The sequence below is a fragment of the Triticum urartu genome, chromosome 6A, assembly GCF_056163025.1.
Source record: "Triticum urartu cultivar PI428250 chromosome 6A, HENAU_Tu73, whole genome shotgun sequence".
Lineage (NCBI taxonomy): Eukaryota > Viridiplantae > Streptophyta > Magnoliopsida > Poales > Poaceae > Triticum > Triticum urartu.
The window spans coordinates 331,634,580-331,659,635 of NC_141878.1; positions in this window are offsets into that span (position 1 = coordinate 331,634,580).

Genomic DNA, 25,056 nt, shown 5'->3' on the forward strand with positions numbered 1-25,056 from the left:
CTATTGAAGGAGGGCCTGGGTAGTAATGGGAGCATTGAAGCCAAGAAAAAGAATAAGGAAAAAACAGAGATGGAGGACAGGCGACTCACCAGTGCCAGGCTGTGAAGCAGAAGTCCCCCCCCCTCCGCCAGCATTTGATGCTGTGGCAGAGTCACCAGCGCCCAAGTTCCCCTCTTCCTCCATGGATGTGGGCTCCGTGCTTGATGCCCTTGCCGGGGACGCCCCTCGTGGCGGCGTAGTCGATGGGGGTGGTGTGTTGGGGGTAGCCCTCTGCGGCTCCTCCTGCTGCTGCTCCCCTCCTGCAAACCCGACAAGGTCAACACCATAGCATCGAATGCCTACCACGTGTCGAATAAGAGGAGGGTGACGAACTTACGCTGGGGGCTATGCCGGGGGCTGCTGTCCGGGCTGCTCAACACCACCAGTGGCGTCTTTGAAGCCCCAGCCGGAGGCTGACTGCTCGTCGAGGCCTTCACCCTCTTCACCCTCTGGGCCAATGTCTCTGCATCCCTGCAAAAGCAAAAACGGATCAAGATGAGTGACTTAATTCAGAGGAATGGAAATGGCAGTAAGGAACGGAGTACTTACTCGTCATCCATCTCCTCCTCTTCCACCACTCCCCTTTTCCTCTTCGGGCTGAGAGGCCCAAGATCAAAAGGGAGCTCCACGTCAACATTCGAGTCGACATCTGCTAGAGGAGGCGAAGAAGGCAGGGTTTGCGCGCGCCCAGATGGGGAAGGGGCAGTTGTCTTCTTCTTCTCAGCGGCCTTCGTCATCCTCTTCACTGTCGTGGCCCTCGTATGATGCCCAGACCCTTCCAGGGTCAATTGAGGCCGCGCAGCCCTATCGGGCCGGACCGGCTCGCTAGAGCCAGCCCGCCGCAGGACTTGCCCTCTTCCCCTGGCTGGCGTCGAGCCCGCCGCCACATCCTCCTCCCCTGACGACTCGTCGGCCGCATCTTCGACAAGCGGAGCTCCCGTGTCGGTGCTGCTAACCTCCCCGAAGGCCGCCGCCCACCGGGTGAGCTCCTCTTCCTCCGCAGTTGTTGCGGCCTTGTCCTCCACACCCCCAGTGCTGCCGGCCTCCATGGCAAGATGTGCCTCCCTCGCCCTAGTGGCGATGTAGTCCAGCTCTGCCTGGGTGGTGTCCATGATAAGCCACCGCTCGGCGTCAGCATTGACATACACCTCGATCAGGGTGTCAAAGAATTGCTGCACATCAGCATCCTTCAGCTCCTTCCAGCTCGGGATAGGACCGTGTGCGTTACAGTCCGGCATCATAGCGATGATCTCGGACCGACGTGAATTATTGCACAACGGGACCACCCCCGCTGGCAACTTGAAAAACGGCCCCTTGATGGCCTTGCCGACCTTTGCGGCAGCCCTCCGGCCTTGCCGGTCCGTTCGACCTCGCCGTCGCGACCCACATCAAGCTGAAAAAGCCGCTGGCAGAAGTGGGCATGCGCCATCACCGTGAAATTGTGGTCGAGGCCGGGGCGGAGTCGCATAATGTCAGCCGGATTCGTAAAAAGCCAGGCTGGCCTCCCCTTGTTGTGCAACGGGGCGATCCGGCGACGAATGAAGTCCGCCCCGATCATCTCAAGGGTGAGTCCAGCCCGGGTGAGCCGAAGAATCCTGGTGGTGGCGACAGTGAGCCTCCCGTCGGCGACGTCGACATCACTCCAATCGCTGCCGCGGACCGGCGGCACTCGGCAGACCTTGCAGAATTCCGGCTGGTCTTCATCTTCAATCCAGCACCACCGGCCACGCCATTCCTCCCACCTCTCCTTCACGGCACCGTCCGGGTACGCCCCCTTGGATCTTGGGATCCAGGTGACGCAACCAGAGACGGCACCTCCCGGTTGGATCTGAGGGGAGAAACAATGGCGGAAGAGTGCCGTGTTGGGCTGCACCCCGGCAAAGCCTTCGCAAAGATGCGCGAAGAAAGCCATGCACTCCACCGCGTTCGGAGTAAAATCCAAGAGGTGAAAGCCGAAGGTGTGCATGATGTTGCAGAAAAAATCGGAAAAAGGGGGACATAACCCGCAAGAAAGATAATCGACGAAAAAGGGATACCGATTTGGGGCAGGATCGGCGCAAGCGGCAGGAATGACGCGCGTCGCCGGATGTCCCGAATTCTCTCCCCCCGTCTTCACTCCCCATAGAGGCCTGAAGGAGGCCCGGAGCTCACAAACATCAACCGTCAAGGGGAAGACGAAGGCGGATTTCGTTCGGTCCCCCAATAGCGCACTCTCCGGCGGCTCCACAGTCCCAGCGCCCTTAGCCACCCCCTTGCCCTTGGTGGATTTGGGCGCCATGGAGGCTAAGAAAGTTAGAGGACTGAGGAAGGGGGATGGCGAAGCAATGACGGCGGGCGACGGCGGAAGCTTAGGAGGGAAGGAAGAAGATGATGAAAGAATGCGGGACGCCATCCACCCCTCCCGCTCTTTATAAAGGATCGGGGTTGGGGCTCGGCCGCCCCGCTCGGCCAATCAAGATACGGAAGGCGCAGGGAGCCAGGACCGACCCGCCGCCCCAACCAGCGACGGCCCGGTTTCCCGCCTCTACCGTTTGCCACCCCAGGCGCATGGGAGACACGTGGCGGACGTGCAGAACCGAGGGGACGAGTGAGACGACCACTCCCCACCCCGTGATCGTGGGGAGTGGACGCCTTGAAGACCGTGCCTCAGCCCCATTCAGTAAATGGGCCGCGCCTCCACGCCTCCCTCCGTTTATGGGGAAGGCGCGAACCGCCCCTTTACTACGATGTGACGCATGCCTGTGGGAACCAACCCCACGCATGCCGCCCACGTCACACGCGCCTCCCCATGCCGCGCCACGCGCGGGAATCGTGGGAAGCGCAGCGCGCAAAGAATCTTACCGCGGTAAAAACCGCCCCGCCTGCCCGCGCACCGTTTTTGGGCCTAGCCCAACAACGCGTTGCGCTTATGTGTGGCCCAGGCCCGGGGGCTCTTGTCGGTGTACAAAAAGAGGGGTACACTTTTTGTTTTTGTACCCCTATAACTGTGCACGGGCAGTCTGAGCCGCGGATACCACCACACCAAGCAAGGCAAGGGAGGTGAGCCAGGGTAAGACCGAAGCTCAAGAGAACTAGAACGATGCCAAGGCCAAGACCACAAAGAGCAAAGGGGACGAAGCGGACTCCCCCGGCAAGATCCTTGCCGGGAGACAGTTCTAGCAGCCCCGGCAAGACCCTTGCCGCGGCAACTCGTCCCGCGCCTACGGAGCAAATCACCCTTGAGTCCACTGCCCCCAAAGGGCAAGGATTCGGGAGACATCCCCAGCAAGGCCCTTGCCGAGGACACCCGCAGGGCCACCATCAGGCCCGCGCCGACTAAACCTCCACCACCGCATGCATGCAGCTGCCGACCCAACCAGCTGGGCAGGCACCCGCGTGGCGGCATGCAGATCTTCGTGAAGACCCACCACTGCGCCACCTCAGCTGCCTGCCTACCTACATGGCATCGCAGGCGTCGCTGGCCAGGGCGCATGTCGACACAAGAAGGAGCGACGGACGAGATAGGTTTCTCCCCCGTCCCCGATAAAGCAAGGACACCTAAGCAAGACGCATTAAATGCGCCTTGTCATGTGATGCGAAGGATAACCTTGCAGCACTGTACCCTTTCCACCTCCTGTGTGCCACTTTGGCAACCCCTTTTTTCTATAAAAGGAGGCCCGAGGCGACCATAGGAGGGATTCGTCTTTTTGGAGCTCCTCATGCCACATAGCTAGCTCAAGAACACAGATATACAATCCACCAAAGCAGGAGTAGAGTTTTACGCATCCTCGCGACCCGAACCTGGATAAACGAACCGTGTGCTATCTGTTTGATCCGCTCTTCTCACGACCCCGCGCCCCGCTAACCAAAGTAGGGATTCTTGTGATCCCATAGGTGTCTTTCCCACCGACACTGGCGGACGGAGGGAGAGATTGGATCGATGAAGATGGGGGTTCGGGCGTGGGTTCTCCTGGCGGCGTGAGGAGGGAGACGAGGGATGGGATCGAGAGAGAGAGAGAGAGGGGTAGGGGTATCGGTCCGTGCTAGGGTTAGAGGAGAGGAACTGGGTTGTTGGGCCTAGGAGGCTGCGGGAGGCTGCGGGCCGAGAGGAGCAAATGGCCCGGGAGGTGGGCTTGTGCTGCTGACCTCCTCACATAACAGGGAAAAACAAAGAGAGAAAAGGGAGAGGAAAGAAAGGGGTTGGCCTGGAAAGCTGAATTGGGCTTCCATTTTAAAAAAATAAAGAGAACTTTGGAGAAAAGAAAGATAGAGTTAGAAAAAGAATTAGACCAACAGGGATATTTTCCTTGGACCAAGAAAATATGAAGGTTTTACCAAAAATGGTTGGAAGAGGTTTTGGCAAACTAAGTCCACACTCATTTGAATTTAATTCAAATGGGTTTGGATAGAAAGTGGGTGAGGGAGGTCCAGAATTGATGAGGTTTTAGAGGAGCCTCGATAAGAAGTGGCAAGAATTGTTGGGAAAGTTTGAGGAAGAACTTGAGATAGAATGGGTATGAGAATTAAAATGCAAGTATGTTAAGGTGAATTCCAAAATAGTGGAACATTTTATAATAGCTCCCTAAATATCGGGAGAGTGTGTTTTTAAGAGAAAGCACCATGTGAGTTCCCTAAATTTAAATGGATCAGAAATCCATGCAATTTATTTAAGTGAGTTTTAGTTAGCTTTGAGAAAATGATGGCATGATGACATGATGTAATGAAAAAGATGCAAAGATGAATGCAACAAGCAAAACAAATCACACGACGAAACTCTGAAACCATGGAAGGCATATGGAGGGCCGGTCTTGGGGCGTCACAACACTCCACCACTACGAGAGGATCTCGTCCCGAGATCCAGGATGGCACCGGAGAGAAGTAGAAAAGGAAGAGAAGAGGGAAACTAAGTTGCTTCTTGTACAAACGAGTGAAACCAAAGAACCTTGAGAGGTTAAACAATTCGAGAACAGAATACAACGGAGATGAACGAAGTTGAAAACACTCCGTTAGAAAATAGGAACAAGGAACATTATGAGAACCTCGTGGTTGCAAGACATGAATGAAGAGCTCCAGCGACAAGGAAGGACAAGTAGCCACTCCAGTTGAAACGGAATAAGCAAGGGAAAATAGAAGATAGATCATTGGAATAAAAGAATGGAGAGGAAAATGCCAACTTATGCCACAAATGACCTTAGAGAGCAACCTTGCAAGAAAGTTATAACGGAGTTGTTGGAAAACCAACAACGAAAAGATAAGCTTGGTGTGGGCTTATGAAAGACATCTCAAAATTATGAGGTGACGACCTACCATTCACGGGAAAAAGATCTGATTGAGAGGTAGAAAAGATAGAAAGCTTCTTCCACCGAGGTGATAAGAAAACTTGGATCATAGGTAATCATCACAAAGAGCAACATTCCCAATGGAAGGCTTTAGGTGAAATATAACCCAAGATAACTCCAATGAAGAGATTGATAGGTTGCAAAGGATCTCCTGAATGAAGAGAAAAAATGGGTTTAATATATCTCATTCTTAACAACTTGCGAATCATGAAACATGAAAGGAAATTGTTAGGAATGACATAACACCACCTCAAAAGATAAGGTAGAAAGAATTGCACTTCAGAATGCACGATGAAGAATGCTTGAGCTCCTCCAACAAAACATCTGTTGAGCACGATGTTTATTTTAGAGTATAGCTTGGCGGATCTTAACTTCGAGAGAAATCTTGAAGAACAATTGAAGGATGAAAGGAATCCTTGACGAACCACCATGTAGAGCCTCCATGAAGAACTCCGATAACAAAAGAATGATCAAACGAAAGGAAAAAGAAGTTTAAAACACAAGGTGAAGCCTTGCAATAATTTAGGTGGAGCTTCGCGCGAGATAATGCGGAAAACTTGGAACTCTGGAAAAGAAAGATGACTCACTTGAACCGAGAATTTACTCATTGTGAATTTACTCCGGAAGAACGAATCAATCACTTGGATGAAGCAAGAATAAGAATTATGTTATGCGTATCCTTCACCAATTTAGATTGATGAAAAGCAACTGATTTGGCATACTACTTATTCTTCTTGAAAAGGTTGAAGAGATATAGCCAAACTTGAAGAAGTCTTCGACGAACCACCGGTAGGACTAAGCGAGAACAAATGAATTGATATGATAGCAAAGGAAGAGGAAATCTTGAACGAACCACCGTAAGGATTGAAAATGATTGAAGACAAGAGAACGAATCGCCGGGAAGAATTAGAAAATGAACGAAGATACTTGAGGAAAATTGATACAAGTGAACAAGGAGATCCCGAGTTGATTAGTGAATATTTGAATGATGCGCCGGTAAGATTTGGAGAACCAGAGCTGACAGCTGGAATGAATAATTCTGAGATGATGGGCTTCGGAGAGTCAAACTGAAAAGACTCTTGAATTGCTCCGGAAGGGTGAAAAGAATTCTCACAATCGAATACAATTATGAGAGGATATCATGAAGCTAGAACCACGAATCTTTGAAAGAACGGATAAGATCGAAGAGAAACTCTTCTTCGGTCTTCAAATGTAGAGAATGACGATGAGAAAGACCACCATGAATTGTTGAGATACTCCAGGATGAAAATTAGAAAGGTTGAACCAACGATGGAAGAATTTGAAAGATCTTAGAGAAAGACATTTGACTGATGACAATTCATTCTTACGTCAAACTTTGAAATGAATTTGAGAATAACTCCGGAAAAAGAAGAGTTAGGTAAGATCCTAGAAAAAGACATGTGGGTTAAGTCCCCACTCAAAAGAAACACCTTCAATGATTACTTGAAAGGGAGATTGCACCGGTTGATTTAAACGGCTTGAATGAGATAACATCCTTAAAAGAACTTGAGCGAATTGAGAATGGAGACTTGAATCTTCTGAGATATCTTCAGCACTCTGGAACAATTGAATAGCGAGAAGTGGATGATTAAGAGGTGCACCAGCATGAGAAAACATTTGAAACGAGGAAAAGATATGATCGACAAAGCTTGAATTTAATCCACCGGAGAAGAAAAAGAATGAAGAATGATAAACTTCTAGAGCATCTTCATGAGAACTGCCGAGTAAGAACATTGACGGAAAATAATGGAGAGACTTCCCATTAATAAAAGGAAACTTGATTAAAGCATCTGATTCCTTGAAGAAAAAGGGGTGGGTGGGTGGGAAAACAAAGGCAACTTGGGGACGGATGAAACACACACTGGTTGGAAAGAATTGAAAAGACAACCTTGATGATCAAGAAGGATTAATACTCTCATAGAAATATGAGAACACCACTTAGGAAAGGTATGGAATCAACACTTGACTTCAAAGCAACTCGAATAACACAAACCAAAACAGAAACAAAGGATTGGCTTGCAGAATAAGCCGGAACAAACATATGATAGATCCCATATCGTATCATGTGTCTGTTGGAAAGATATCCTACGTGATACTTGAATTCCCACTTATAAACTTCCGAAACTTTCTGGTTATGCCATCAGGTGTTGGGGATACAGGGGAAGCATAATATCTCACCCAACCTATCAATCCCTACATCCATGTGGGGACCCCGACTCATGAGTCGTGATCACCGAATGCACGTGTACAATGATCCCAGAGATCAATGCTCACTTAACACACAGAAGCTGAATAACAAGAGTCTTACATCCATACATACCGTCTTACACAAATTATGACCATTATTGTCAAGTCTTGCATAGATAAAGCCACAAGGGCCGAATACCAAATAGACTTAAGCAGCGGAAAGCTACGTCGAAAAGTAGAACCCATGCCATCTGCCTTAACCCTTGATACGTCTCCGTTGTATCTACTTTTCCAAACACTTTTGCCCTTGTTTTGGACTCTAACTTGTATGATTTGAATGGAACTAACCCGGACTGACGCTTTTTTCAGCAGAATTACCATGATGTTGTTTTATGTGCAGAAAACAAATATTCTCGGAATGACCTGAAACTCCACCGGAGGTCTTAGAAAAAATAATAAAAAATCCTCGCCAAATATGAAGACCAGGGGGGCCACACCCTTTCCATGAGGGTGGGGGCGCCCCCCCTCCCTAGGGCGCGCCCCCCTACCTCGTGGGCCCCCTGTTGACCCTCCGACGCCAACTCCAACTCTATATTTGCTTTCGGAGAGAAAAAATCAGAGAGAAGAAATCATCGCGTTTTACGATACGGAGCCACCGCCAAGCCCTAAAACCTCTTGGGAGGGCTGATCTGGAGTCCGTTCAGGGCTCCGGAGATGGGGATTCGTCGTTGTCATCATCATCAACCATCCTCCATCACCAATTTCATGATGCTCACCGCCGTGCGTGAGTAATTCCATCGTAGGCTTGCTGGACGGTGATGGGTTGGATGGGATTTATCATGTAATCGAGTTAGTTTTGTTAGGGTTTGATCCCTAGTATCCATTATGTTCTGAGATTGATGTTGCTATGACTTTGCTATGGTTAATGCTTGTCACTAGGGCTCGAGTGCCATGATTTTAGATCTGAACCTATTATGTTTTCATGAATATATGTGAGTTCTTGATCCTATCTTGCAAGTCTATAGTCACCTACTATGTGTTATGATCCGGCAACCCCGAAGTGACAATAATCAGGACCACTCCCGGTGATGACCATAGTTTGAGCAGTTCATGTATTCACTATGTGCTAATGCTTTGTTCCGGTTTTCTATTAAAAGGAGGCCTTAATATCCCTTAGTTTCCAATAGGACCCCACTGCCACGGGAGGGTAGGACAAAAGATGTCATGCAAGTTCTTTTCCATAAGCACGTGTGACTATATACGGAATACATGCCTACATTACATTGATGAATCGGAGCTAGTTCTGTGTCACCCTATGTTATGACTGTTACATGATGAACCGCATCTGGCATAATTATCCATCACTGATCCGGTGCCTACGAGTTTTCCATATACTGGTTTACGCTTATTTACTTTTTCGTTGCTACTGTTACAATAACTACAAAATACCAAAAACATTACTTTTGCTGTCTTTACTTTTGTTGCCGCTACCACCACTATCATATTACTTTGCTACTAAACACTCTGCTGCAGATACTAAGTTTCCAGGTGTCGTTGAATTGACAACTCAGCTGCTAATACTTGAGAATATTCTTTGGCTCCCCTTGTGTCGAATCAATAAATTTGGGTTGAATACTCTACCCTCGAAAGCTGTTGCGATCCCCTATACTTGTGGGTTATCAAGACAAATTTCTGGCGCCGTTGCCGGGGAGCATAGCTCTATTCTTTGAGTCACTTGGGATTTATATCTGCTGGACACTATGAAGAACTTGAGAGATCCAAAAACCAAGATCTATCCCTCAACTACAATGGGAGGTAAGGAACTGCCATCTAGCTCTGCACTTGATTCACCTTCTGTTATGAGTAAGTTTGCGACACCTACACCTGCTTCTGCTATTCGTTCTGATATGTCGCATGTTATTGATGATGCCACTTCTGCTATGCATGATACTTATGATGAAACTGCTTCTATGCCTGATACTACTGTGCCCCTTAGTGAATTTCTTGATGAACAAATTCCTAGGGCTAGAGAAAAAGAAATTATTGAATCTGAATACGATGATGATAGTGATGATGAAAATATGCCTGTTATTCCTGAAGGTTATCTTTTTGATATGGAATCTTCTGCTGCTATTTCTGCTTGCAGAGATAGATATGAGCTTAAGAGGTTATTAATTAAACGGAACAAAGAATCACTTAGAGATAGAATGAGACCTAACCCTGCTTTTGCTACTTCACCTATATGTGTTCCTGATAAAGATTATGAATTCTCTGTTGATCCTGATACAATTACTTTGGTTGAATCTGATCCGTTTTATGGCTATGAATCTGAAACTGTTGTGGCACATCTTACTAAGTTAAATGATATAGCTGCCCTGTTCACTAATAATGAGAGATCACGTTACCTCTATTTACTCAAAATATTTCCGTTCTCATTAAAGGGCGATGCTAAGATATGGTTTAATTCTCTTGATCCTGGTTGTGTGCGTAGTCCCAGGATATGATTTATTACTTCTCTGCTAAATACTTCCCCGCTCATAAGAAACAAGCTGCTTTGAGGGAAATATACAATTTTGTGCAAATTAAAGAAGAGAGTCTCCCACAAGCTTGGGGGAGGATTCTCAAGTTACTTAATGCTTTGCCTGATCATTCTCTTAAGAAACCTGAAATACTTGATATCTTTTATAATGGACTAACCGATGCTTCCAGAGATTACCTGGATAGTTGTGTTGGTTCTCTTTTCAGGGAAAGAACACCGGATGAAGCTGAAATTCTATTGAATAATATGTTGACAAATGAAAATAATTGGGCACCTCCTGAGCCAGCTCCTGAGCCAACTCCTGCTCCAATTACTGAGCCTATCTCTAAACCAACTTCGAAGAAGAGAGGTGTTTTATTTCTCAGTCCTGAAGATATGCAAGAGGCAAAGAAATTTATGAAAGAAAAAGGTATTAAAGCTGAAGACGTTAAGAATTTACCTCCTATTGAAGAAATACATGGTCTTAATTCACCGCCTGTTGAAGAAACATATGATCTCAATTATTTATTCACTGAAGAACCTCCTGATTCCGATATCCCGACACAGGTAGTAAAGGTAAATTCTCTCTATAGATATGATAAAGCTGAAGTCCCTCCTACTAAAATTGCTAGTCAGTGCTTGGATGAGTTTGATAACTTTATGTATAAGCAAGATGACTTCAATGCTTATTTTGGTAGACAATTAAAAGAAAATGCTTATATGATTAGACGTTTGGGTGATTATATGGCTGATATTAAAGGTGAACTTAAACTTGTTAGCAAACATGCTTCTATGGTTACCACCCAAGTAGAACAAGTACTTAAAGCTCAAAAGGAAGTGCTTGATGAAATGAATAGTAAGAAAAATGATTATGCTGTTAGAGTGGCTACTAGAACTGGTAGAATGACTCGGGAACCTTTGTATCCTGAAGGCCACCCTAAGAGAATCGAGCAAGATTCTCAAAGAAATAATATTGATGTTCCTAGATCTTCTAAAAAGAAGAAAAAGAAAAATGATAGAACTGTGCAAACTTCTAGTGAACCTATTGCTAAACCACCTGATAATCCAAATGATATATCTATGTCTGATGCTGAAACACAATCTGGTAATGAACATGAACCTAGTAAAAATATTAATGATAATGTTCATGATGATGCTCAACCTAGTAATGACAATGATGTAGAAATTGAACCCGATGTTGATCTTGATAACCCACAATCAAAGAATCAACATTATGATAAAAGAGACTTTGTTGCTAGGAAACATGGTAAAGAAAGAGAACCTTGGGTTCAAAAACCCATGCCTTTTCCTCCAAAACCATCCAAGAAAAAGGATGATGAGGATTTTGAGCGCTTTGTTGAAATGATTAGGCCTATCTTTTTGCGTATGAGATTAACTGATGTGCTCAAAACAAATCCTTATGCTAAATATATGAAAGATATCATTACTAATAAAAGAAAGATACCGGAAGCTGAGATTTCCACCATGCTTGCTAATTATACTTTTAAGGGTGGAATACCAAAGAAACTTGGAGACCCCGGAGTACCTACTATACCTTGCTCCATTAAAAGAAATTATATTAAAACTGCTTTATGTGATCTTGGAACCGGTGTTAGTGTTATGCCTCTCTCTTTATATCGTAGACTTGACTTGAATAAGCTGACACCTACTGAAATATCTTTGCAAATGGCTGATAAATCAACTGCTATACCTGTCGGTATTTGTGAGGATGTGCCAGTTGTGGTTGCAAACGTTACTATTTTAACGGACTTTGTTATACTTGATATTCCCGAGGATGATAGTATGTCGGTTATTCTTGGAAGACCTTTTCTTAATACTGTAGGGGCTGTTATTAATTGCAACAAAGGCAATGTCACTTTTCATGTTAATGGTAATGAGCATACGGTACACTTTTCGAGGAAACAACCTCAAGTTCATAGTATCAACTCTATTGGAAAAATTCCATCAATTATATTTGGAGGTTTTGAATTTCCTCTTCCTACTGCCAAAAAGAAATATGATATTCTTATTATTGGGGATGTGCATATCTCCGTTGAGGTAACTTAGTGTTATTCGAAATTTCTCCGATTTCATGATTATCGGAATGAGTTTGTTAACAAGACTTGATCAACCTTGTTAGTGGATTCTTTTTGATGAGCATGAGATGGATGAAACTAGAAGCACAAACTTCTGTACCCTCTCTATACTTTCTGTTATTTATATTAAATAAAGTAAAAATAGTATTTTTTTTCTGTCTGTTTCCTGACTTATCCGTGCAATATAAAAATATCCTGAAAATAAAAGTCCTCAGAATGCCATGCCAATTTAATATGAGTTTTTCGGGAATATTTGAGGATTTATTGTGCAAAAATTACCGCGGGAGGAGCTGCCACCTGGCCACGAGGGTGGTAGGCGCGCCCCCCCTATAGGGCGCGCCCCCCTGCCTCGTGGGCCCATGGTGGCCCTCCTCCACTTATCCCAGCACCCATCTTCTTCCTCTATCTCACACAAACCCGAAAAACCAACTCAAGCACGAGTTCCAGCCACTTTTGCTGTGATTTTCGATCTCCTTGCTCAAAGCACCTCTCGCAAAACTGCTTGGGGAGATTGTTCCTTGGTACGTGACTCCTCCATTGGTCCAATTAGTTTTTGTTCTAGTGCTCTATTCTTTGCAAATTTGTGCTGCATAGGTGACCATGTTCTTGAGCTTGCATGTCAAATTTATATGGTTCCAAGTAGTTCTAATGCTTGATATAGGCTCTAGGCACTTGTAGGAGTAGTTACTATCAGTTTTATTGAGTTTGGTTTACTTTTATTTTTGAAGTTACTAAAAATTTCAGATTGTTTCAGAAAAATGATGAGGAGATTATTGAGGGTCTCATCAAGCCAAAGCTCAAAGGAAAAGGAACCTAAGCCTAAGTATAATTTTCCACGCACCGCGGAGATCCGGGCGTGCGAATGGCCTTCTGAAGATTTCTTGAGAGCAGCCGGTATCTATGAAGATTTTCATGAATTGGCTCACAATGCAGGCCTCACCGCTTTCCTCCATGACTAATGCGATCAGTATCTCTTACTCACAAATACCTTTGTGCAAAACTTTTATTTTCATCCTAGGAACTCACCACCTACGGTGGAATTTCATTTATATGATGAGCCTAAGGAGATGTCACTTTTTGATTTCTGTCGGATTTGTTTAGTCCATTTTGAGGGCAAGACAGAAGAACCACATCATGATGATGTGGCTGGGTTTATTGATAATATCACTGTAGGAGAAACCAGGAAGGTTTCCGATGCACGAATCACTAGCATACATTTTCCTGTTTTGCGTTACTTTGCATTATTTGCTAGTCGTTGTTTAATTGGATGCGGAAACTCCGGAAACCTTAGCATCCCTGATTTAATTATTCTGCTCCAAGGTTTATATAGTGATAACACTTTTAGTTTGGGCGGTATTATTGCTAGACGGTTAAATATGAACCGTACTAAGGGTCCCATCTTTGGAGGCATTTATGCTACACGCCTAGCCGCACATTTTAACATACCTATTAGGCATGCTGAGAAGGAAGAAAAAGTGCTACCCCGTGTTTATCTAGATCATAAAAGTATGGTGGCACATGATTTTATTGTTAAAAATAGGGCAGGGGAGCTTAGATATCAATTGTTCTTTAATAAACATCATCCTGAGACTATTACCTTGCCTGCTCCTTCTTTGTTTGATTTGACTGCAGGCACGTACCTTGTTCCGTTGGCAGCTATTCACGCCTACCGAAACCCTGCACCAGCTGAGGAGCCAGAGCCGGAACCACAATTTGATCCTTCACAACAGTCTAACTATCAGTGGGATCCAGAGATGATTGCCAGCCAGTGGCAATCGGAGCCTTCTTCTTCTTCATCACAGTACGACCCCGACAACTATTATTATGGATATCCGTCAGGCCAGCCGTGGCCATAGACCAACTTAGGCCAAAAGCCTAAGCTTGGGGGAGTACGTATTTCTCACCGACATTACATTTATGTTCACACACACTCATTGCTAGATGTCGGTGCTCATACTTTTTCATTGTAATATCCATGCTAGTTTATTTTCTTTTTCCTGCTTTATTCTTGTGTGTTTAGTAAACCTTAAGAAAACCAAAAAAATTAGTAGTAGTTTATTTTTCTGCTGTAGTAGTAATAATTAAAAAGAAAACCCAAAAATATTTCCCGTTCTTGTTTTGCTTGTTGGGAGCTTTCCCGTGTAAATAGTTTTATTTCTTTCCTTTTCTTTGGGGGTCAGTAGGAGAAGACCATATTTAAATTGTTGAAGTGGCTCTTATATGCATTATTGTTGATTTAACCAAGAGCCCATATTGCCTTGTCTTCTCTTGTTTATTGAATGCTCGCAGATTCTAGCTTAGTCCAATGCACGTGCACTCTTATTATTATTCACACCGTTCGGTCGTGCAAGTGAAAGGCAATTATGATGATATATGATGGACTGACTGAGATGAGAAAAGCTGGTATGAACTCGACCTCTTTTGTTTTTGTAAATATGATGAGTCCCGCGTTCTTGATTCAGCTTATTATGAATAAACATGTTTGCAATGACAATTAGAGATCATAGTTGCTTGTGCCATACTTGATTAGCTATGAGTTATAATGATTTACCTTGTATGCCAACATGCTATTGAGATGATTATGATGTGGTATGATGGGGTGGTATCCTCCTTTGAATGATTTAACTGACTTGACTTGGCACATGTTCACGCATGTAGTTGAAACAAACTCAACATAGCCTTCACGATATTTACGTTCATGGTGGATTATATCCTACTCATGCTTGCATCCAATGTTTATTAATTTTAATGCATGTACATGGCTGTTGTCGCTCTATAGTTGGTCGCTTCCCAGTCTTTTGCTAGCCTTCACTTGTACTAAGCGGGAATACTGCTTGTGCATCCAATCCCTTAAACCCCAAAGTTATTCCAGATGAGTCAACTATACCTTCCTATATGCGGTATCTACCTGCCATTCCAAGTAAATTTGTATGTGCCAAACTCTAAAACTTCAAATAAACATTCTGTTTTGTATGCTCGAATAGCTCATGTATCAACAAAGGTTGTCCTTATATTCCATGTTAGGCGGGTTATTCTCAAGAGGAGTGGACTCCGCTCCTCACTCACGAGAAAATGGCTGGTCACCGGGATGCCCAGTCCCATGCTTTATGCAAACTAAATCAAAATTATTGCAAACAAAACTCCCCCTGGGACCTGATGTATGTTGGAGGCACTCGTTGTTCCGAGCAAGCCATGGATTGATGCTTGTTGGTGGAGGGGGAGTATAAACTTTACCATTCTGTTTGGGAACCGCCTATAATGTGTTTAGCATGGAAGATATCGCCATCTCTTAGTTGCTACGTTGACAATGAAAGTATACCGCTCAAAATACAATTTATCTCTATTTCAAAACCGAGCTCTAGCACCTCTACAAATCCCTGCTTCCCTCTATGAAGGGCCTATCCATTTACTTTTATGTTGAGTCATCACCCTCTTATTAAAAAGCACTAGCTGGAGAGCACAGCCGTCATTTGCATTCATCACTACTAATCTATGTTGGGTATGACTATGATTGGATCTCTTTTACCATGAATTACAATGTCTAGTGAGTCCTTGATCTTTAAAGGTGCTCTGCATTTATGTTTTGCGGTCTCAAAAAGGGCTGGCGAGATACCATCTTGTTATATCATATTATGATTATTTTGAGAAAGTGTTGTCATCCGAGATTTATTATTATGACTTGCTAGTTGATTATGCTATTGATACGAGTAATTGTGAGACCTGAGAATTATTGCAAACGTGGTTAGTTATGATCTATGCTGAAAACTTGAATGTTGGCTTGACATAGTTACAACAACAAGAGCAAACAGGGTTTGTAAAAGTTTTTCTTTCTTTCAGTTTGTCAACTGAATTGCTTGAGGACAAGCAAGGGTTTAAGCTTGGGGGAGTTGATACGTCTCCGTCATATCTACTTTTCCAAACACTTTTGCCCTTGTTTTGGACTCTAACTTGTATGATTTGAATGGAACTAACCCGGACTGACGTTGTTTTCAGCAGAATTACCATGATGTTGTTTTATGTGCAGAAAACAAATATTCTCGGAATGACCTGAAACTCCATGGGAGGTCTTAGAAAAAAAAAATATCCTCGCCAAATATGAAGACCAGGGGGCCCACACCCTTTCCACGAGGGTGGGCCCCCCCTAGGGCGCACCCCCCTACCTCGTGGGCCCCCTGTTGACCCCCCGACGCCAACTCCAACTCTATATATTTGCTTTCGGAGAGAAAAAATCAGAGAGAAGAAATCGTCGCATTTTATGATACGGAGCCGCCGCTAAGCCCTAAAACCTCTCGGGAGGGCTGATCTGGAGTCCGTTCGGGGCTCCGGAGAGGGGGATTCATCGCCGTCGTCATCATCAACCATCCTCCATCACCAATTTCATGATGCTCACTGCCGTGCGTGAGTAATTCCATCGTAGGCTTGCTGGACGGTGATGGGTTGGATCGGATTTACCATGTAATCGAGTTAGTTTTGTTAGGGTTTGATCCCTAGTATCCATTATGTTCTGAGATTAATGTTGCTATGACTTTGCTATGCTTAATGCTTGTCACTAGGGCCCGAGTGCCATGATTTCAGATCTGAACCTATTATGTTTTCATGAATATATGTGAGTTCTTGATCCTATCTTGCAAGTCTATAGTCACCTACTATGTGTTATGATCCGGCAACCCCGAAGTGACAATAATCAGGACCACTCCCGGTGATGACCATAGTTTGAGGAGTTCATGTATTCACTATGTGCTAATGCTTTGTTCCGGTTCTCTATTAAAAGGAGGCCTTAATATCCCTTAGTTTCCAATAGGACCCCGCTGCCACGGGAGGGTAGGACAAAAGATGTCATGCAAGTTCTTTTCCATAAGCACGTATGACTATATACGGAATACATGCCTACATTACATTGATGAATTGGAGCTAGTTCTGTGTCACCCTATGTTATTACTGTTACATAATGAACCGCATCCGGCATAATTATCCATCACTGATCCGGTGCCTACGAGTTTTCCATATACTGGTTTACGCTTATTTACTTTTCTGTTGCTACTGTTACAATAACTACAAAATACCAAAAACATTACTTTTGATGTCTTTAATTTTATTGCCGCTACCACCACTATCATATTACTTTGCTACTAAACACTTTGCGACAGATACTAAGTTTCCAGGTGTGGTTGAATTGACAACTCAGCAGCTAATACTTGAGAATATTCTTTGGCTCCCCTTGTGTCGAATCAATAAATTTGGGTTGAATACTCTACCCTCGAAAGCTGTTGCGATCCCCTATACTTGTGGGTTATCAACCCTATAGGCATTCTGACTGGGAAACGTCCTATTTCGCATGTTCATATCCAAAGAACTCTTCTTTGAACTCTTGTTCTTCCATGCCTGGCCAATTAAATAACCAGTGGCAGGCCAATGAGTACTTTGAATGTACTCGCAAGCAACCCATGATTGAAACAAGGCACAATAATGCAATGATATAGCACTAAGTAGGTAGTTTGCAGGAAGCTAGTTTTGGGTGCAATGACATGATCTATCAACCTATAAAGTATGCATCATGAGGGTATAGATATCCGTATGAACAAGTTGCAGATATCAGCATAAGTAGAGTTGGACACCAATCCAACTAGATCATCGTGTCAAGTCATCTGACTTAACCCAATTGGCTTCATCAACACACACGCGCGCGGTTTGTAAAACTCTGGACGTAGTTTAAGCAGCACCGCCCAACTGTCCTTGACCGTGGACACGGCTATTCGAATAGTTTTACACTCTGCAGAGGTTGCACACTTTACCCACAAGATCCGGGGAACTTCCGTGTCATCCACGATCCGCGGTACCTCAAGTACCCGGGGTAAGCACCCGATCACTATCTTTCCCTAGATGACACTAACATAGAGTCCACTCGATTGGTAGTAACCCCCATGCCCAACATTTCACATCTTAAAAATTGTGGAGCCTCGCTCCCATATTTATCACATACCACAAGCACGGGGTACCAATGGTGTGTCCGGTGCCCTGTAAAAACAGTCATGGCCGCCCTACCTGGCACGACCCCATCCCGAGAGAGAGCGCCAACTCTCCCCTATCACTAGTAATGCGGGCACCAAGCTAGTATCGGCCTAGGTAATCAATAACGCCCTTTCCCATACATGGGTAGAGTGGTTGCGCATGTAAGGTTGGGACAGTCGACAAATCTTAAATCAAATCCGTTTTCGAAAACAACACACACACTTGCCTCGGTACGCCACTTCGTCATCAAGTGGTTACCCATCTCATTATATCCCTTGGGCATAAGTGGCACCCGACGGGGTATTCGAAAAAAAGAGTCTTTTGGAAATACTATGTCCCCATCACCATGCATATTCCCATCCCTTTTTGCGTAGCAACTACTCTAGCTTCCTATCTAATCCCACCGGCATAACCCTCATAAGGAGGTAGGGTCATGCACCATGCAAGTATCAACGAGGAAGTAACAGTGGCAAACCACCCCATGTGGTCACCTCATCATCATGTCTCCGATGCAAGCAATAAAAGTGCTATATGACATGCATAAAAAGGGTTTCATAGACATGGTCAAAGGGCTGCTTGCCTGGCTCAGCAAAGTCTTCTGGGTCTTCAAAGTCTTCTGGTCCAACTCCTTCGTCCGCAACGCAATCTATCGTCGCAAAACAATAACGAGAAAAATAAGGCAATAATAAATCAGAAAAACCAAAGTGCTCAGAAAAATGTCAACTCATTTTTGTTAAATACTAGGGTGAAAATTAAGAAGGGGAAAATTACTAGTTTTGGACTTGGAGTAGCAGAAAAGATGAAATGGATTTTCAAAGGGGTTTAAATATATTCAAATTTGAATTTGAATATGAACAGTACATAAAAGTTGGTTGGACATGAATGAAAGTTATACCATTAAATAGGTGGGATTTTTACAAGATTTTAGGAACTAGAATTATTGCATTTGGATTAATATTTAATCGTGTGGAATTTTTACAAGTTTGAAAGAAACGAAAAAGAAGAAGGGGCACTGTGCCTGCTGGGCCAGAACAGTCACAGCCCAGCAGGCCCAGACGGAGAGGCGGCCCAGCCCACTGGTGCCCCCGCACGCGCCGGGTTTAAACCTGACGGCCGGGGCCCAGGAGTCAGTGAGAGAGAGGGGGGTGATGGAGAGGAGAGGCTGACAGGCGGGGCCTGCCTATCATCCCTAACCCCGAGTCCAGACGGCCGACGAGCTCACAAGCGTCGATGCAGGGCACGACTGGACTCAGCGTCGAGTCGCCATTCGGGTGGAGGTGGTTGCGGTCGCCGGGGTGACCTGGTTCGCTGACGACGAGGTCACGCAGCGGAGGAGCTTCGGGTGGCGACGGTTCTGGCTGTTTCCGGCAGCTACAAAGAGGAAATACAGGGGGAAAACAATTAGGGGTGTTCAGGGGTTCCAGATCGAGGAAGAGGAGGAGCGGGGGAGGCTTGTACCTCGCGAACTCCGGTGAGCCGAAGCGGCGGAGCTCGAGCTCGATCTTGAGCTCGGGTGCTTCTAGAGAGGAGTGGGTGGTTTAGGGGGGTGTTTTGGAGCTGCAGCGGTCGAGTGGTGAGGAGAGGAGGGCTCGGGGATGTCTTATATAGCCGGGCCAGGGCTAGCCATGGACCCATGCGCCGGCAAGGTTGTTGCCGTCGCTATATTGAAAGGATCGAGAAGAGGTGTCTAGAGGTGGGGTGATTAGACACTAAGTGCCAAAAGTTGCAGTTTTTAATATTCTTAAGTTTAAGTGGAGTTTAAGCACAAGTTTAACAAACACAATACATATCAAGCAAGCATGCAATGAGTATATGAGCAGCGGAAAGTAAAGCATGCAACTTGCAAGAATGTAAAGAGAAGGGTTTGGAGTATTCAAACGCAATTGGAGACACGGATGTTTTTGTCGTGGTTCCGATAGGTGGTGCTATCGTACATCCACGTTGATGGAGACTTCAACCCACGAAGGGTAATGGTTGCGCGAGTCCACGGAGGGATCCACCCACGAAGGGTCCACGAAGAAGCAACCTTGTCTATTCCATCACGGTCGTTGCCCACGAAGGACTTGCCTCACTAGCGGTAGATCTTCACGAAGTAGGCGATCTCCTTGCCCTTACAAACTCCTTGGTTCAACTCCACAATATTGTCGGAGGCTCCCAAGTGACACCTAGCCAATCTAGGAGACACCACTCTCCAAGAAGTAACAAATTGTGTGTTGATGATGAACTCCTTGCTCTTGTGCTTCAAATGATAGTCTCCCCAACACTCAACTCTCTCTCACGGGATTTGGATTTGGTGGAAAGAAGATTTGAGTGGAAAGCAACTTGGGGAAGGCTAGAGATCAAGATTCATATGGTTGGAATGGAATATCTTGACCTCAACACAAGTGTAGGTGGTTCTCTCTTAGAAAATGTGTATTGGAAGTGTAGGTATGTTCTGATGGCTCTCTCCATGAATGAAGAGTGGGTGGAGGGGTATATATAGCCTCCACATAAAATCTAGCTGTTACACAAAATTTTCCAAACTCGGTGGGACCGAATGGTTAAACTCGGTCGGACCGATTCAGCAAACCTAGTGACCGTTAGGATTTTCGGTGGGACTGAGATGCAACTCGGTAGGACCAATATGGTTAGGGTTGGGGCATAACGTAATCTCGGTGTGACCGATTACACAAACTCGGTGGGACCGATTTTGGTAATAAGCTAATCAGAGAGTTGGTCAGGTAAACTCGGTGGGACCGATTCGCTCATCTCGGTGAGACCGAAATGTTACAAAAGGGAAACAGAGAGTTTACATTGCAATCTCGGTGGGACCTATCGCTCATCTCGGTAAGACCGAAACGTTGCGAAGGGAAATAGAGAGATTACAATCCCATCTTGGTGAGAGCGATTTGCCTAGGGTTTGTGGCAGTGGCTATGACATTTGAAACTCGGTGGCGCCGGATAGAAAGAATCGGTGGGGCCGAGTTTGACTTTTGGTTTAGGTCATATGTGGATGTGGGAAGGTAGTTGAGGGTTTTGGAGCATATCACTAAGCACTTTGAGCAAGCAAGCCATTAAGCAACACCTCATCCCCTCTTGATAGTATTGGCTTTTCCTATAGACTCAATGTGATCTTGGATCACTAAAATAGAAAATGTAGAGTCTTGATCTTGAAGCTTGAGCCAATCCTTTGTCCTTAGCATCTTGAAGGGGTTCCACATCCTCTAGTCCATGCCACTCCATTGTTGAACTTATCTGAAATATACTAGGTAAAAGTGTTAGTCCAACAAGAGATATGTTGACATTAATTACCAAAACCACCCAGGGAGCACTTGTGCTTTCAATCTCCCCCTTTTTGGTAATTGAGGACAACATACATCAAAGCTTTAGATAAAGATATAGAGAATAGAAAGTAAAGCTTTGGAAAGACATGTAACATGCATAGGCTCCCCCTACATGTATGCAATCATGTGAATATTGAATATAGGAGCATGTGAATGCGTAAACATGACAGAGTAAGCAATGTGTTACATGTATCTTGGTTATATGCATCAGAGCAAATGATGTGAATGTGAGAAATGTACCTTCATGCTCATCAGTCCTTCTTGCAAACAGTATGTACATCGGCAAGAACTTCTCATTCACATGACTGTGATGCATATACTTACCTTGTGGTCTTGAGTTGGCTTAGGATGGGATGAACCTGTGCAAACAAGGTTAAATAACACAGATACACCTACTGACCAGAGCAAGCAAGAGAAACCACAAGAGAACCAAGACTGGGATGACACGTAGAGTGAGTACTAAGTACCACATTGGATATAGACATGTCCCCAAAGGTAAAGATATGCAATAAAATCAGAGATTTCCTTCCCTTAGATGTCTTGCTCCCCCTGAATCTGCATGGGATATTGGGAGAAGATAGGGAACAGAAAATCAGAGCAAAAAAAAGGAAACAACAGAGCTTGAGCTAAAGCAAGCAACCAAACATGTCTTTCCCCTCTTAAAGACATGTGAAATCTCTCCTCTTGAACACCAAGCATCTGGGGTCTTTGATGATTTTACTTTCTCCTAGTTGAGAAACTCTCTCCCCCTGAGTATTCTCTCTTTCTCCCCCTATAGGAAGGATTAAGCTTTGATGTGATCTCTCTCTCCCCCTTTGACATCAATTTCCAAGAAGGGCTCTTCTGGACATGTGATACAAATGGGTTGATCCTCGATTCACAGAGCAAAGCAGCATGTCTAATATGATGCTGGTAGAGGACAAGAATCATTGAGTGGAGCTTGAGTACACAGAAATCGGGAATAAGTGGCAAGTTGGTTTTCTGTGGTGGAATCGGTGACTCCGAGTTGTGTGCTTCGGTTGCACCGAAAGATTTTGGTTGGGCCGAAGAGAACAAACCGATGTGATCGAGTTCATTAGAGTGAAACCACTTGTCACCTCAGCTCACTAGACAAGTAAGATCTCACAAGGATATGCAAGGAATTTACTGAAAGATTTGCAATGAATTGGATGCAGAATATGCAAAACAAAAAGGAAAGAAAAGAAACTAAAAGTTCTAGATGAAGTTTTTTTTGAAAGGGGAAACAAATATGCAAATGCAGAAGCACGGAGAAGCACTAGAGAACTTCATCTAGAAATGGTCGGCGACAAAGTCACCTATGTTAGAGTATATTGACTTAGAAGTCAAATGAGAGCGCTTGATCATAGGTCATACTCATCGTTTAAGCTCAAAATGGGGTTACCATTTTTTGTTTAAGCCTTTTGATGTATTCACATCTTGTCTAGTTGCTTTGACTCATGACTTGGAGTAAAGCTTCTCTAAGATGGAATAACATACCTTGGGTGGTGGTGTTGATCTTGCTCATGTAGTTGAACTTGTGTGGGTTGCTCAAGGTTGATGTAGTTCATCAAGGGTTGGGAGCACCACTTGGAGTTTGAGTTCATCTACCTACATGGGTTAGCTTTGGAAGGAAGAGCACTTGTATATCCAACATGACAATCATGAGACTCAACATAGAATTTGCTAAAGGATATGTTTGAATGGTTTCATGCTTCCTTGTCTTCAACCACCATTGTGTAGAGACTTGGTGATGTAGAAATTGCTCAAGATGTGAGTGTGTGGCAATCTCATAGATTTAGATTCATCCAAGTACCTACACGGGTTAGATACCATGCAAGGTACAAATATATCCAAGACATATGAATAGCATCATAAGAGAAATATCGAGGATTAGTCATAGGCTCATGCCCCGCATGTATCAAATGGAGTTCCTACTCCAAGTTTGAAACATCAATGATGTTCAATTCACCTCTCAACCTGCAAAACACTTTCTCATCAAGTGGTTTAGTGAATATATCCGCCAATTTCTTATCGGTGCGAACATGCTTAAGGTTAATGTCCCCTTTTGCAACATGATCTCGAATGAAATGATGACGAACTTCAATATGCTTAGTTCGAGAATGTTGCACGGGATTGTGAGCAATCTTAATAGCACTTCCATTGTCACATAGCAATGGAACATGTTTCACATATATCCCATAAACTTTAAGAGTTTGGGGTCATCCAAAGTAATTGAGCACAACATGAACCAGCGGCAATGTATTCCGCTTCGGTGGTGGATAAGGATACCGAGTTTTGTTTCTTGGAAGACCAAGACACAAGAGATCTACCAAGGAATTGACAAGTACCCGAAGTGGATTTTCTATCAACCTTGTCTCCGGCATAGTCCGAATCGGAGTAGCCAACAAGATCAAAAGAGGACCTCTTAGGATACCAAATGCCAACATTTGGTGTATGGATTAGGTATCTCACTATCCTTTTCACAGCCTTAAGATGGCACTCTTTAGGAGCAGCTTGATATCATGCACACATGCACACACTTAGCATAATATCGGGATGAGAGGCGCATAGATATAACAATGAACCAATCATAGAGAGATAAACCTTTTGATCAACCGGTTCACCATCTTTGGTCAAATCAAGATGTCCACTAGTAGGCATGGGTGTAGTCATACCTTTGCATTCTTGCATATTGAACTTCTTGAATAAGTCCTTGGTGTACTTCGTTTGAGAGACAAAGGTACCTTCCTTAGTTTGCTTGATTTGCAAACCAAGAAAGAATTTGAGTTCACTCATCATAGACATCTCAAACTTCTCCAACATTAGCTTTCCAAACTTCTCACTAAAATGAGGGTTAGTTGAACCAAATATGATATCATCAACATAAATTTGGCACACAAATAGTTCTCCATTAACCCTTTTAGTAAAAAGAGTAGAATCAATCTTACCAATTTCAAAGCCTTTTTCAATAAGGAACTTGGTCCAGCATTTATACCATGCTCTAGGAGCTTGTTTAAGACCATAAAGGGCTTTGTGAAGTTTGTAAACATGATTAGGTTTCTTAGTATTGACGAAGCCGGGAGGTTGCTTAACTTAGACTTCCTCCTCAATTTTGCCATTTAGAAAAGCACTTTTAATGTCCATTTGGTACAAGGTGATATCATGGTGATTAGCATAAGCATGTAAGATGCGAATGGACTCAAGTCTAGCAACGGGAGCATATGTCTCACCATAGTCCATACCTTCAACTTGTGTGTAGCCTTGGGCGACGAGACATGCTTTGTTGCAAACCACTTGTCCATCTTCATCTTGCTTGTTGTGAAACACCCATTTGGTACCAATGATGTTGTGGTTGTTGTCGGGCTTGTTGACCAATGTCCACACTTGATTTCTCTCAAAGTTGTGTAGCTCTTCATGCATAGCGTTTATCCAGTCCGGATCCTCCAATGCTTCTTCAACCTTCATAGGTTCAATGCTAGAGATGAATGAGTAATGTTCACAAAAGTTAGCTAAATGAGTTTTAGAGCGAGTGATTCTCCCAGTTT